Here is an 18,098-nt window from a genome sequence, read left to right as displayed (position 1 = left end):
CGAAGTATAAGATCATAGCCTTAACTGATTCAATATTTATAAAAATGTGAATTGCGGCGCTACATGGTGACCTCTATCAACACTGGTATAGTCACTGGTTGTCTTCTTGTAATTATTGTTTGTCTCGCCTGCGACGAATTCCACTGAATGCGAGACTTATGTATTACTATCCAGCGCCGTTGGCGTAAGCTAGTTGTATGAACTAAGCTTTATATTTCAGAGGGTAGAATACCTAGATGATTCATTTGTATTCAGATTCCTTATGTTACTAAGTAGATGAGGATTTAGGAGGGACAGGGGGCTCGGCCCCCCTTATGGAGCCTTTTCAAAATCCTTGATCCGCACCTGCTAAGTTTCCGTCTGTCATATGTCCATTGTCTTCACTAGTAGCAAGCCTTCAATCTGAAACGGTCATTTTGGTCTGATCAAGTGTTAATCGACTGGATTTACCGCTAGAGAAAAACGTCAAGACTTTTTCAGACTTTCAGGCGCTGTGACGATATATCGTGTTAAGTCTGTTCAATCATGTCAAGATAAACAAGACAAATTATGCTTGCGTCCGTTTCAGTCTGTTAAGACGGTTTCAGACGAAATCAGACCAAACCTAAAAAAATCCTTTCAAATATGTCAGACCGTGTTTAGATCCGTTCAGTTAGCTGTATAATACTACGAGTTACGCTCCTTCTGATTGATGATACATTTTAAATTGAGAAATATTTGCTAGAATTAAAAGCGTAACTTTCGAATAAATAAATGAAGAAAATCATCTGATGATTATTTATTGTTGTTGTTGTTTTGTTGAGGACTTAAAAAAATATTTGACTATAAATGTCGTTGTTTTTTTCTTCAAATTAATCTTAGTTTATTTTAATTATTTATTAATTGTATATCGGCGAATAAAAGTTTACTATTATTTGCTGAAACTTGTTTTTAAAAATATAGTATTTATACATGTATATTTACTAAGGATTATAAAAATTACCCTCATAATTTACCATTTTAAACATATGTGAAATAGACGGAAATTGCGGGTATTTGAGAAATCGTTTTTTTTTTTGTATGCAATCGTTACATTGTTACTTACAAAACATGTATGTTATACACTTAGCCCTAACATGTTGTTAACCCGGCAGGTAACAAATGTAGTCGTTATCCCACATAAAATGTGTACGAATATTGATTTTTGTCTTTGAAAAAAAGTAACTGCACTAAAACATTTCAACTTAAAAATTTAAATTTAAGGAGATGTGGTATGTTTGCCAATGAGAGAACTATCTGTCATATTTCAAGTGAAGTCAACGTTAGCAATTTTTATTAGCACATATTTAGTATGTTTTATGTCAGTTGGTACAATTCGTTATCTGTTGATACTTTCCTCGTATTAAAAATTGAAATTTACTTTAGAGCATTTTAAACTTGTTACTTTCGTGCGGGTTACTTTGTAAAACTTGGACAATTTTCTATTTTCTTAGTTTGTATTGTACAATATTTTTCTTAACAATGATTTACATCACACAGTTGTGCATCTAAACGCTACTAAGGCCGCCTAGGTGCATCAAGCTTCTAAAACTGTACTTAGCCCGTGATGAGACAGTATTAAAATCATAAATAAAATAACACCGGATAAAGCTTTTCATTAAAACAATATTCTTATTTTTTTTTTTCAGTACCCATACTAATAATTAATCAATGATTCATATAGTAAGATAAAACGATAACACACGAGATTCTGATCCCTCTTACTATACAAATCCTTGTCGTAATTAAGTATGTTTTGTTTTAAAGATTGAGATCAATGGCACGTGCTAGTAATCAATCGGGTCAACAGGTAATAAATCCAATGATCCATAACGCATGAAAGATTGGCAATTACATGAAAATTTTACCATTACATCTATCATAGTATCATAGCTCAGTGTATGTAGTTTAAGGTTCGAACAATATTATAATTGCTTCTTTCTGAACACTACAGAAGAAGAAGATTTTATTTTTAATGATGGGTCCCAAAGGTCATAAACATTACAACATCAATAATTTGTATAATACAATACAAACAATGAGATAAAAAAAAAAGATTAATTAAAAATCAAGGTCTTTCCACCCCAAACGATATATTTTGTGATAAAAAAATATTGAAATACGGTTTAAAAAACCAGTTCCAGTGTCAAATGATATCTCATTGATTGCTGATTCCAAAAATATATGGTTTCTATACATTTTTGTTTAAATAAGGGAGGTAATTTGTTACTTCCGGTCTGAAGAATGTCATTTCCGGTATTATTTGATAGTTAATTTGACACTGCTTTCAAGCATATACATATACATTTTTAAACATATACTTTTACATGAAATAAGTACCAAAACTAGCCACTTCCGCTTTACAAAAGGTCACTTCCGATTTGATTTTCTAGGTCATGTCTTGAAACCTAATGCATAATATCCTTTTGGTTTATGATGTCTAAATATGAATTTAAAGCAAAGGTCAAAATCTAGAACGTCAAATTTACATATGACCTTGACCTTAATTTCAAGGTCATGAACCAAGGACCTCAAATCAAAAGACCCTAGGTCTTTATAATATATTATTAATGAGCTATATCATCATACGCGTAATATTAAATATACGAGGGGCGAAAACTCTAATAGAATGTTTACGTACCCTTTCAACTAAAATTTGCGAGTTACAACATGTTGCAACTAACAATTCTGCAAAATATTTTGTCGATATCTTATAAGATGTCAGAAAATAAGTGATAACAATCCAAAATCAAAATTTTGAACATGACCTTGACCTTTGACCTCGACCTTATTTTAATTTTTATGGACCAAGGACCTTAAATCAAAAGACCCTAGGTCTCTATCACTTATGGTTTGCCAGTTAGAAATACATTTCACTTATATCAAATACAGAAGGGGAAATAACTCTCATATGGATTCTCTATATGGCTTCGGTCAAAATTAAACAAAACATCCTGAGGTTATAATGAGCAATTTGGAAAAATAAATTTGTCGGTTTCTAATACGGTTGCGAAGTATTAGAAATAACAAGAACAACAGTGTTCGGGGGGATAACTCTTACATGGGAAAGTATTCGGTTAAGCAGTGTCAGTTTGAAAAGCATATAAACCATTCGATATCATATTCCAAATATCTAAGCGACATCTTGCGAATCAACAAAACATCGAAGGAAAAAAATTAGGCGGAAGAAAAAATGAAAATTATTTAAGTTTTAAAGAATATGTAGATACAGAATCCATAATATTGTTTTTAAATATCTTTGCAAGTGATTCGGACACTTTAAAACAACGTAATGGTAACATGTCATCTGACAGATGCTAAGTACATGTACTTAGACTAAATGTTTGTGTTCTTACAAAATACGGCATCTTAGGGAACAGGAATTAACAAATATATTAGTTTCAAATTTGCAAATCCAATTCACACGGAAAATCACTGTCATTATCGTTGACCACTGATTCATCACCTGATTTAACACAGATCACATGCATACGATTTTCAAAATAGAAATATATTCCAACAATATCATACAACTTAGGCACGCATATGATTATGAAGCCTTTTCGTTATTTTAAAAATACGTATTCAAAATTGTATGCAATACAAATATTGTATATTTGATACTACTGTTCTGGCATAGATACATCTCTTACTTATCCAAGACGTTTTTGAATCTCACTTCAAATTTGCAATTGTATTAATACGGATGACAACACAAGACTAAAGTAAAGACGATAAATTCCGGTGGAAATTTCAAGCCCAGAGGTGTTAATAAAAACAGAAAACTGTTCGTTTGTTACAAAACAATCTCGACACATTGGTAAGATAATACTGATTGATTGATTGTTGGTGTTTAACGCCACTTTCAGCGCTATTGTGCCATATCGTGACGGTTATTTTATTTGGGGAGGAAGCCTAAATGCCCGGAAGGAACCGCAGATCTTCGTTAGGAAAACTGACAATCCTAATCAATTAAGACTTAAGTCGAGGGCTCCTGCCAAGTGCAGAATTCGACAGGCTAGTGACACAATAGTCCGCCTACTTGGATTACTTGTCCACCGAAGCCGGTTATGTAATACGGAATGGTGACCCTAAAATTATTCTTATTTTGTTTTCATTTTTAAATTGCCATTCGCGACGTTTCCAACATGATTAAACTAGGTATGACGGCTGTGACTCGTTTAACGTTCAGCGAACAATATCACTTGCTATACAGTTTGACATCTATCTAAATGATAATACATTTATATAGATAGTCGCAATTTAGAATATATACATGTATATTGAATATAACAGAGAAACACCCAGAACCAATCTGATTTAAATACAGGTCGAAATCTAACTTGCGTTGGTTCGTCGAAGTTATGGACATAGTAAAATCACAGATTTATATTTCAATTAGATTGTTCTCGAACAGTTTAAGAAATTCGTCATCCTCCCAATTGATGGCTATAATGTATAATAATGTGAACATGGTTCTAACAGTACCAATTGTCAATTTTCCTGTTCCGACATGCATGTAATATATGCCACTGGACGTACAATGATCTCCAAAAAGCCTATTTGAAGAAATAAAGATACTTCACTCTGTATAGACTGATTGTAGATGTATTAACGTCTGATCAGCTAGAGGGTTAATTAATTTATTTAGTTACATTGTTAGGGAATAACTCATTCCCAATATTGCTCTTATGCATTAAATATTAAATGAGAGTAATAAGAAAAAATATAAATACGAAAAGTCGCGGATCTGTTATTTCTTGTATTTGTATAGTTGGTATTAGTCCCGAATATAAACTGAAACTTAATTCAAAGAATGAAACAAAAACGAGTATTTGATTTGATTTATGGACATGATGTACACTACATGTCGTACGAAATACCGGTATGTCCACCGGATTGAGCAGGTAAATAACATGAATAACGGGACAAATTATTATATTCTCCGCAAAAAATTACAATTTCCAAATTCGTTGATCATGTAGGAAAATTGTATAATAATTACAACTGTGTTTCAGTGCTCATTTTTATAATTTCGAACAACAGATTTGAGTGTCCAGGTGATGTTTACACCATAGATATAATTGCCATGGCATGGCTATTATATCTATGTTCACACCATGACGGACTAGTAACAAATGACACATATCACTGCGACCATGGAAGTATTATGTTGAAGGACGACACTCTGCGCGCAGATTTCTGTCGGTCGCAGCATGGAAGTACAATAGATATCTCTCGGTCGCAGCATGGAAGTATAATAGATTTATCTCGGTCGCAGCATAGAAGTATAATAGATTTCTCTCGGTCGCAGCATGGAAGTATAATACTTCGACCGAGAGAAATCTGCGTGCAGAGTGTCGTCCCTCCTCTGACTTGACATACTACACATCTATAGAGTCTTAATATTGCGACCATGACAAGTAAGTCAGGCACCTTATATTGTCCTACAACTGTTTGACACTATATTATCATATGAATCTAGGATCTAAATAAAGCTTTACCTCAAACAAAGACAAAATAAATAACATAAGATTATTCTTTTAAAAGAAAAAAGTTATGCATGTATATAGATATAAGAAGATGTGGTATGAGTGCCAATAAGACAAATCTCCATCCAAGTCAAAATTTATAAAAGTAAACCATTATAAGTCAAAGTACGGTATTCAACACGGAGCCTTGGCTCACACCGAACAGCAAGCTATAAAGGGCGCCAAAATTACTAGTGAAAACACATTTAAACGGGAAAACCAACGGTCTAATATATATTAAAAAACGAGAAATATGCCTTGATTTGGGACTATTATACTAAAAAATATAATAGTCCAAGCCTTGATTCTAAATTTCATGAACTTGTAGATACTTTACTTGTTTCGCTATATTGGTCAGAAATTCGAAGATAAATAACAAGTAAAAATTGTTTTTTTTTTAAATTTTATAACCAACAAAAATACGGGACAAGAAACTGTGCAACGAATACGATTTTTTACTGCAAAACCTTGAAAGTTTATATGAGGCATACTATTTTATTTTTTTCCCACAATTTATGACTTTAAAACACAGAGTTAAAATTTCTAAAACGGGTAAAGATATTTGGTGTTTGTCCAGTGGCGGATTTACCGGGGGCACAGGGGGCACGTGCCCCCTAGTCCATGTAACCAAAACAGTTTCTATTGCCACTGAATCTGCTTATCTAAAGCGGAAAGTAATCACAGCTTGATTTGACTTGTCGTTTGCAGTACTAGGTTTCAAAACGGTTAAATATACCGTTCATACGCTAATGTGAAAGATCGGAAATGTTTACACTAAAATCATCGTAAACAATGTTTTCCCTACGTGAAACGAAATAAGAAGATTTTTATCTATTTTTTTAAAAAACTTAATAGGCGTTAGTTTAATAATTTACAAACATGAATAAGGTCATTCATTTCTTTAATAAAGAAAACAATGCAAATTGATTGATGTGGATAACGAAAAAGATTGACACACAAATGTTTTGAAAGCTTAATATAATATATTCTTTTAATTTTAACCAGGTATAGCGACTGCCACTTAATTATGTTTCTGAGATACTTCGTAAATTTGTTCACGTCTTTCCGATGTACATCTCACTAACTAATATGAAGATTCCTAAGAAAAAATAAATAGAAAAAAATGACAATAGTAATAACTTTAGTAATAAAAAAGAATAATAAAATAAATAATGTGCGTGTCAAATTTTTTATACAAGTAATATATTTTTTTAAGAACTCGTATGACTAGCCGGCAAAAGAAGAGAAGATATTTTGATATTTAGATTGATCTTTATAGTCTTTCATAATTTATATATATATTTTTTATATTACTATTTATCTATTCATTTCAGACTTATCATTTTTATTTTAAAAGCAATAACGAAATAATGTTATGAATAAAACTATTCATTAACAAATAATGAGTAGTATAATTTACCGATTAACTTTAGTACAATTATTTGTTTCATTTGGAAATCTGAAAACTAGCATAATCGCCAAACAACCAATCAGGTTAGATAGTATCGTTTCTGAACGGAACATGTTTGTTTACACGGAATATACTGATCGTTTCGTTCGTTTCGTTCACACACACGACTTTGAGCGGCAAAACACGATTTGACTTCAATAAACGAAATGAGTGGAGATACACGATTCTGACTGATTTAACTCGTTCGTTCTCGTTTCATTCTATTCGCGTGTTCGTTCCGTGTTCGTTCCGTGTAAGAGGGAACGTTGAGTGGTTAAGTAGCTGTAAATGGCATTTTATTAGATGTAAACTATATACAGGTATATGTTGATTGGAAAAGTACGAATATTTTTATTGGTTTTTGATACAATATCACAGATTAATCTTTTGATCAGGAAAAAAATTACTAACTAAAATCTGTGTTTTAAACAAATATGTACAAATAAATGTTTAGTGTCAAGAATGTGAGTATCGATATATGGAATATGTCTTCATAACACAATTTTCACATTACCATTTTTGTGATTTTTCTTTCTTCAAAACTGACTTTTTAGTGACTTTATTCAACAATAAACTTTTTTTTCAAACAAGACTTTTTTTAAACTGAATGTCGTATTTTCATTTCACTTCTATTTTTAAAAAAAACCAACAATTTATTTTCATAAAACTGCCCCCTTCCTTCGTTCCATAAAAAAAATGAGTGTCATTGTCTAATATATAAACATTAATAAAACGCAAGTGTATGTTATAAAACATAATCTGGAACTAATGCCATAACTGTTATCCATTAGTCCAAGCATACAGTAATATATGACAGTAATTTTTCCTGTTTCAATTACCACGTACATACATGTATGAGGATAGGAATGGGTCACCATTTATAAGTATATGAATAGGGTTACTGATGGGGTTTACAGAAAAGAGAATAATGGGACCAATAAATATAAATAAATATAAATAACAGAATAAAGAGGGGATTGTTGGTTGCTTAATTTCCAGTGGCAAACATTGCATGAATGTTTAGGACAATTATAATACAGATCAATTGGCAGAAGAATAAACAACAAAAACAATTTAAAGATATAGAACTATACAAACGATGACCCCAAACCATTACCACCCACACTCGCATATATACATCTCTAAATAAATATTTAATTTTGGTCTCATGGTTCCCCCCAGACATCAAAATTCTGGATCCGCCCGTGTTTGTTGTTGATATAGGTCGAAGACACCAAATAAATGAATATTTGAAAGATGTTTAAGCACGTGCCGGTTTTTCTTTGATTTTGCCGAAAATCCGTGAACCGTAAGACACGTGTCAAATTACATAACTGGTTACACTATTATCTTAAATAAAATGAAAATTTAATGATTTGCATGAATAAATAACCCAGACATTAGATTTGTTTACCACAAAAATACTTAGGGATGTATCATTGTTTTTAAATCTTTTTTTTTAATTCAACTTCTATAGTTTAAATCTAAAGTATACATCGGTTAATGTACGATAAAATATAGAAAATTGTTTAGTGTTTTTTTAGTAAAGAACAAATGTTTGTCCCGAGAGAAAAAAAAATTCACCCCTATGCTTGGTCATTACTTAAGTGGAGAAAAAATTTAAAGATCGAGGCCTGACTGCCATAAACAACAGACAACGGACACATGAACAGCAAACAGTGGATACAACATTTGATATGCATGAAAGACGACGACGGACACAAAATGATTGCACTGAATAATTGGAACTACCACATAACCCTATGCATATATTTACATACTTGAACTCGTTTAAGGAATATATTTCTTGACAAAAACAAATTCAGTATGGTAACGGTACACACAGACAACAGACACCAAGTGATGGTTACAATTGTAGCTTATATTGTTAACTTCATTTTTAAGAGCAAACTTTGGTTGATTGAGTGTTGACTGCTTAATGTCAATCGGCAAACATTTCATGCATATTCTGGACGAGAAGTTGTGTCAGAGATAGATTATGAAGTAATAAGTATTACAAATTAAAAATAGTTTCTCATCATTTGGTAAAAGGATATTTTCTAAGCTATTTAAATTTGTATGAATCATATTTTTTTCTGACAAAATTATATCTTTTGCCCTCAATTAACACATACGATTCTGAAAATATCAAAAACATTTTAACGTAAGTCTCGTATATTATTCGTATAATAAGGCTTTTGAATATCTTTTTTAACTCGCTGCATTTGTTTGCACCTATACTAAGTCAGGAACCTGTTGTTCAGTTGTTGTCGTTTGTTGATGTGGTTCATAAGTGTTTTTCGTTTCTCAATTATACCGTTTGTTTTCATGTTTGAACTGGTTTTACACTAGTCATATGGGGCTCTTTATAGCTTGCTGTTCGGTGAAGGCCAAAATTTGACCGATAATGGTTTACTTTTTACAAATTGAGACTTGGATGGAGAGTTGACTAATTAGCACTCATACCACAACTTCTTATATCTATTTGAGCATAGAATATCATGTTGTTTTATTGTCGACATTTCTATTCTTTTTGTCTTGATAAGTCTTTAATATATAAACATTTTGAAAACTGACCACATTCTAATTTAATAGTTGATGCACATCAAAGCCATGCACGCATATAACTTTATCGGAAGAGAAATAAAACAAAAACAAAATGATTTGTCTTTTTAATCTTTGTAAATAAGAACAAAATATTTAGCACTAGTCTTTACAATTGTTAATTATTTAAAATGAAAAAGATTATGATTGTTTAACAGTTGTTATATAAGTTGGCTCGTGTCAATCGTTTCTCTGATTTTTGGCAATATCAAAGAAAAAACGGCACTTGCCACTATATATTGTTGAATTACTCATTTATGTGTGGTTCTATTTCTATAAAATTTGGAATTGATGTATTTAATATCAATCTCTACCATAATATGAAAACAATGTGCATGTAACAGCACCCCTTCTAATTGTTAATCACGTTTATTTATAGTTTCTATTATGGTGGGTTGGTCCATTGTGACTCTAGTTTAAAATACAAAATAGCTTGTTTCCTACTTTTGATTATGGTTATACACTAATAGCTTGTATTTAACTTGTAATCATGATTACACTAGGACAAATAGTCACAGGACAAAACATCACAAACAAAATGTCACGGACAAACAGTCATAATTCAGTTATAAGATTATTTTCAACTACTTCAAAAAAATTAAATGCAGTCATATCAAAAAAAAAAAATACTGACGAGAGAGAGAGAGAGAGAGAGAGAGAGAGAGAGAGAGGGGAAAAATACGCAATTTCACCTTAAGTGTCGATTCGCAATATTCTGTCCGCTGGACAACGTTTAATATGCTATAGTTATTGAGCAAGGAAATCGGTGTATGTCATTTAATCTGTATGGTTCTTATATGTTCATTAGTTGTTTTTGCTGTTCGATTGCTCTAATATTTACGTATATCCCACATCTCCAACAATTTGAGTTCCGTTTGATAACTTTTAAATCATAACTGTAAGGGTTATCGAGTTAATTTCCCTCAAGCCATGAATATACTCAGTGGAAGATAAATATAGGTATAAATGTTGTCTATTTTTATATGACAAGACCACAGTAGCAACAACATCCTTTACATGTAGAATTCATTATAAAAAAAACTATGCAGATAATAAATGACACTGTTCAATTCAAGCATCAGGTTTGTTTTATAAGACAGCTGATTGGATAAAAATGATACATTGCCACGCCTTCATTAATCTGATGTCCAATCAAATGCCTCCAGAAACTTGTCAATAAAACAATTACTGCTAAAAAATGACAAGTTAGAGATTTGATTGTGTATTCGATATTTGTAAAAAAAAGTAAGATAGTTTCTATTTGTTCAACATTTAATTGAGAAGAACGTATCGTGTAACAACCCTCCCCCTTTTCCCGTTTTCACCTTCTTATTTTAACACGTTCTTTTTAAACGGAGAGATATAAAATATAACCGTACTGCAAGTTTCTGAATTTCGCAAGAATGATATGTAGCAACGTGTGATCCACGGAATTGTTATATTTTCAAGACCTCTGAAAGAAGTTAGATCATACAATTTTCAATGTGCAAAAAAAAAAACCACCAAATTATATTTGCAAATAAGAAAAAATTAAAAATAGTGGTATATCCGTACTAAAAATCATCTGCAATTATATGAAATAAAACAAAAAATATGTTTCTCTCTGCCTGAATGCAATCGAAAACAAATTTTCTTTTTATTCTTTATCTATAATTTGCAAAAGATGAAAACATTATCAAAAGACAGACTAAGGTTAATATTACCATCCAGTTAAATGAGTTTTCCATAAAGTAACTAATCCTGAATTCACAGCCGTCAATGTACTTGCAAAACTCTCGATTTGATTTTTTGTATTTACCTGATAGATAGATTATAAAAACATATCTATCAAAAAATAAACAATAAATGTGTTTTTTTTAAGACGAGTAGCAAATTGAAGGAGGAAATTTTGTTGAAAGAAAATCGAAATATATATATATATACAAATGAGAATGACTGATGTAACAATTAGCATTGGTAGTCTCGTCAGCTTTCTCTCCCTGAGTGCGGGAGGTCATTTCTAACGGACACAGTTATATAGTCACAGAACAGAAAGTTACAAATTTTATAGGCCAAAAGTCACAAATAATTTGCTGACAATTGATTGAATGTATAAGAGAAAAATCTTGAACAAATTACGTTTTATTACACGTTTTTTTTTTTACAGTTTGGGAAATTGTTCATCAGCCTTGAAAATGAAGATCTATTAAATTTTAATTATTAAAAGGATATATTTTTTGAAGCACCATGAAGCCGCTTAGGTACCAAGCCACTTTGACATTTTTGTTTTTTAAATGAGAAGTAACACGGGTGCTATAAAAAACAAATCTGCTACGAAACAGAAATATAAACTGTAAACTAGATATATAATTATGTACATGTTCTTTTTACCAATCATTCCTTAACTTATTCCATTTTATATTTTACTATAATATAGTTTATTCTTTTATTAGTTCTTGCATTCTTGTTGCATTTATTTTGAAATAATGTTTAATAATGTGTAAATGTAATAATGTTATCCGGTGTATCCTTATATATGATAGAATATGGAAATATAGTTCACTTAACTTTCATGGATAAAACAGCCACAGCATTGCACGGGTATTTATAATTATTAAGATAGTGTTTGACAACCCGTTTTGGTTGACTGCTCAGATAATCCGTATATTGAAATGTAAATAACCTTCACCAAACATCTGTCATCTGTCAAACATTTAACAAATATAAAGTTAATATTAAAGATACTCAGAATATATTTTCCATGACAAATGTTATATGGCTTAGAACAATTAGTTTAAATCACAGACGAAATTTTTTTAAGATCATTTTTGATATTTATTACAATCTTTATATTTTTACAGACGGAATGAATAAAGTAAATTATTTAATGCCAGAAAGCACAACTGCAAAGTTTTTATGACTTACACATTTCTCCGGTTACAACAATTATTTTTTTGTATTATAACCAATTAAATGTTGACTTGAAACAAACATCAGAAAAAAATGAATTGCAAGTTTGCAAACGCTATGTAATTAATAGACATACACTATAACATTAAAAGACCACAACAGAATACCCTCCATTCTTTGCCGATGTTATCCATAAAGGAGGAACAACACCTGGTAAACACAAAGAAAATGTCGCCCGTTTTGCATGCGATTTTTTAAAATCTTAACACGATTAAACACGATCTTACATAATCTAAACAGCATTTTTACCTTTGGTCTGATTTGATCTGAAACATGGTCTGATCAAGTCGTAATCGGATGCAAGCGGAATCTGTCTTGTTTATCTTGACATGACTGAACGGACTTAACACAGTATAGCGTGACAGCGTCTGAAAGTCTGAAAAAGTCTTGACGTTTTTCGCTAGCAGTAAATCCAGTCGATTAAGACTTGATCAGACCAAAATGACCGTTTCAGACTTAAATATTGCTACTAGTGCTTTGATCTCATGTTTATGGTTGATCAACTGCTTGAACATTTTATTTAGCTTCGTTTAACATGTGAAGTACTCACTTATTATGAGTAATAGGATAACTATGTTTGGCATATGGAATCCATGCAAGGCTAACGTGTCCGTCAGACAGAGTTCACCTGACATCGACTAAATTTCATAGATCAGTGATCAAGGTTAAGTTCAGTGGTTAAGTCCGTATCTCAGATACTATAAGCAATACATGTATGTCAACTATATTTGGTGTATGGAATGATTGTAAGGTGTACATACTCGATTGGCAGGTTTCATCTGACCTTGAACTCATGTCCATGGTTCATTGCTAAATGTTACGTTTTCGTGGCTTTGTCTTGTAATCGGACACTATAAGTAATAGGTCTACTGTATTTGTTGAATGAAAGGAAAGGTAAGGGCTAGTTTTGGCCTAAAATTCGAAGTACATCTGATGAAAGATTTTTGACATTTTTTAAACACTTAAGTAGATATAAGAAGATGTGGTATGAGTGCCAATGAGACAACTTAATTGTCTACTTCAGTCGATTCAATTAGTTTATATCAAAGATTTGAACTGATTTGGTCATTAAAGACGCTCAAATTCAAGCTTTAATATGAAAGATCTATCAAATATGCCTTAAAACGTCATTTTTGTCTAAAATGCAAGTGGCCGCATTCGTGTTCAGTCTCAAACTTTTATATATGTTATGTATTATCATCAATTACAACATATATCTAAATATAAAGACTGAACACAAATGCGTCTTAAAATTAGCACAAATGCTAAAAGTGTGACGATTTCAGTGATTTTACATGAATTTATGATGCTAGTACCTAATACATGTGCATCGTATTGTCAAAAACACACAGTCCATTTTTATGGAACATAAGTATTCTATTTTCCAATAAATAGCTAAAAGTTTACATAACAACAAATTTGTAAAAATGCTAAATTTTGGGGCCAAAACGGGGTCTTACAGGGCCTACTCCTTTTCTGTTGAAAATCGGTTTTATGCAAGTTTGAATATACTATTATATATGTAACGTATTTCAACTAGAAGCGTTAGTTAACTTGACATATTGAAATGACAATTGCGTATTGCTGACGAATGCAAAATATTGATCATTTGATTTTTATTTTTTTTTATTAAGTTGTTAGTTGTCCGTTAGCTGACGCATACCCGCCATTTTATTGTTTTTATCTATTGTTAAGGGGTTATTTTAAGTCAGAATAATGTGTTCAGGTAAGGTTACATGTCTTCCTCCGGAATGTAAAATTGTGAACTAGCACGTTCAGACTCCGGCTAAGCGCGTCGGTCTAGTACACAGCAGGGTTTATATTTATGCTACTTTAACATGTTCTCGTCCTGAATATCCATTTAATTTGCCTCTAGACGTTAAGCAATTCATCGCCGCGACGTGGCCTTAAAATCGCAGTTACTTCAAATATACATGTTCTCCGAAAATTTTAGGAAAGACCAAACAAGTTCTTGTAATTGAATTCGGAACAATTGTGTGTTGAAAGGAAAGGGTTCTCTTTCGGTAAACTATGGCCTTAGATTTCAACTTTTTAGATTATAAAAGGCCACAATTTAATTCTTGAATATTAGGTCTTTTTTAAAGACCTTAATACTAGGTAAAACAATCTCCTGATATAGACCCCAAAGTCAGCACATGTTTAATGCTTTGTTAAATTACAATGATTTTGTGAACTAAAAGCTTTAGGAAAAACCTTGGCCGCAACGTACAATCCAAAATTTTCTATATAAATATATAGTATACATGTCTCTGGCTCTACGAAATAAAATACAGAGCGAAAAACTGTTTCAGAAGATATGTTCTTATAATAAAGCATTAGTTCATTGAAAAAATTAACATTAGGAGATATGTTTTCTCTTTTGTATATGCTTTGTCGTAAAAGAGACGTGGTCCTTAGATTTTTATTTTTTTTGTAATTTAATGTCCTCGCAATATAAGTTTAAAAGAAGAAAACAATCCCCTAATTATTATGGATTTATTGTGCAACGCATTTTTTTTTTTTATTCAACTATATTTAAAATTTTAATGACAATTAAATATCATCAAATTCGTTATAGGTACAGTTTGTTGAAAAATAAAAATAAAATTCAGTACGGGAAATTTTTAACATCACGAATAAATCGTAAACAAACAAATGTATTCTTGTCGTCAGATTAAAATATCTTTTAAAAACATTGCCAGTGCAGGAATGCAATTTAAATGTATATTCTACTGAAGTTACCAAATCGATAAATTTACATTCGTAATTATTACGTCATACAAAAACTTTTTAGATGTGTGCCAATGTAAGAAGTAAAAACAGATGGTAAATATTACAAAATGTTTATTGCCTTCCATTATACAAATGACGATGACATTAAGCATGAGGGCAATAGAGAAGATCAAATGTTAAAATGTAAAACATTTTGTTGAACAAAATAATTATACAGGTAAAAGTTATTACGGTCGCATCATTAAAAAATGATGAAAATAATGACATACTTAGAATGCAATGTTATATTAATAATTAAAGTTTTTTTTAAAATAAGAGTTTCATGTCTGACAATCTAAACTTTTTTAGTTAATGTAAATTGTTTTTCTCTGCAAAGAAATAAAAACATGACACCTTTTAGGCATCAAGATTTATTAGCGTAAGGAATAGTATACGTAATTGGCCAGTATTTCAAATGTTGATGAAACTATTATATATAGTGTCTAAAAATAGCAGCAATCAACATTCAATCTATGTAGGCGTATATATATATATATATATATATATATATATAAACGCCTAAAAAGTGTGCACAACAACACCAATAACAAAAAAAGGAACTATAAAATGTAATTATTTCTAAATATTTCGGATAACAGATATCCTTCATCAGTAAATATGATTGTGATGTTGAATGAATTATATATCAGTCTACTTAGATTAAACTATAACAATCTTGAAATGTATACAATAAAAAAAGTCCAACCGAACATCAGGTAAGACGCTTGCACAATTCTAAATATGTGTTAAACACGACATAGGTTATATGACTAGTTACAACAGAGAGTTCAAATATATGCTTTAAATAAAAATAATAATGTGCGATATGAACTAGCACAATTCTAAAGCTTTAACGGTGACGACAGTTATGATGTTACAAGAACGATTGCGTCAATAAGAATTCCAAATAAACAGCACTGAACGATCTAAATGTGTAAATATTTCAAATTTGACAACGGTAGAGTAGTTACAACAGAGTCTGCGTATTTAAACATCGCAAAGAAACGGCCGTTAAAATATAATAATATATTTTGACTAAGGTTAACTAGTTGAACGTGGCTTGGTACTTTTACATCCCTCAAAAAATTCAGCAATTTAAATTGGTATATTCACAGTGCTTCACATTTGGGTTATATTACTTCTTATTACAGTCTCTGTTTCTATTTCTTTACCTTACTCATCTCTAAAATAAATCTGTTGAATATACCAATTTAAATTGCTGACTTTTTTTAGGGATGTAAAAGTACCAAGCCACGTTCAACTAGTTAACCTTAGTCAAAATTTATTATTATATTTTAACGGCTTTTTGTTTGCAATGTTTAAATACGCAGACTCTGTTGTAACTACTCTATCGTTGTCAAATTTGAAATATTTACAAATTTAGATCGTTCAGTGCTGTTTATTTGGAATTCTTATTGACGCAATCGTTCTTGTAACATCATAACTGTCGTCACCGTTAAAGCTTACGAATTGTGCTAGTTCATATCGCACATTATTATTTTTATTTAAAGCATATATTTGAACTCTCTGTTGTAATTAGTCATATAACCTGTGTCGTGTTTAACACATATTTAGAATTGTGCAAGCGTCTTACCTGATGTTCGGTTGGACTTTTTTATAATACATTTCAAGATTGTTATAGTTTAATCTAAGTAGACTGATATATGATTCATTTAACATCACAGTCATATTTACTGATGAAGGATATCTGTTATCCGAAACATTTATAAATAATTACATTTTATATTTAATTTTTTTGTTATTGGTGTTGTTGTGTACACTTTTTAGGCGTTTATATAATTTATTTATTGTGTACATGTATCGTTACTCGTAACGATCCAGCGCCCTTGTGGGAAAAATCGTTGACTATTATTCAGACGTTTTATATATATAAACAAGTCTAAATTGAAAACGACGTTCAAACCTATGATTGCGTTGGATAAAAACCGCAATTGTTATACGTGTGCATGTAAAACATGTAAGATCAATTTATTTGGCAATCGCCAATAGCAGTAAGCAGGGTTTAAGAACATCAGTTGTTCGACCTGTTAGTCAAATGCGTTTTGTTAAAATAGACTTTCTCACTTTTTTTGGTCTTTTGGAAATTGTTGTTTCTGCTGTATTTAGACCCCTCTACCAAGACATTTGTTTTACATGCACACGTATAACAATTGCGGTTTTTATCCAACGCAATCATAGGTTTGAACGTTGTTTTCAATTTAGACACGTATTATATATATATAAATATATATATATATATATATATATATATATATATATATATATAGAGAGAGAGAGAGAGAGAGAGAGAGAGAGAGAGAGAGAGAGAGAGAGACTATTAATGTATATAAAGTATGTCGATTTTTAATATTCTGTCCGCTGGATTTTGTTTAATATGTTATAATTATTGAACAATCAAATCGTAATATTCCATCTTATCTGCACGGTTCGGGTGACCCTTTTCCTGTTTTAACACATGACGCCTTCAATTTACATAAAAGTTTGGGAAATATGCGGACGATATTCTATCCATGACTCATGGGAAAGTTCTCTCGTAGGGTAAAGAAAGGGGAAACCAGTAAAAGGAAAGAAGGGAAAGTAGTAAAAGATTGGTACTTTATAAATTATTATTTTATTTTTACATTCAGACTTTCTCCTAAAATGTTACATTATTTTAAGAAGTGCGTTTTAATGGCAGATCTTTGATTATTTTTGTTAAATGTATTCACACATTTTATATTAATTCGTGACGATTGAGAACTTGACATATTTTG

Source organism: Mytilus californianus, unplaced genomic scaffold (assembly GCF_021869535.1).
Source record: "Mytilus californianus isolate M0D057914Y unplaced genomic scaffold, xbMytCali1.0.p SCAF_43, whole genome shotgun sequence".
NCBI classification, from domain to species: Eukaryota; Metazoa; Mollusca; class Bivalvia; order Mytilida; family Mytilidae; genus Mytilus; species Mytilus californianus.
Note: the sequence above shows the minus strand (reverse complement) of the source record.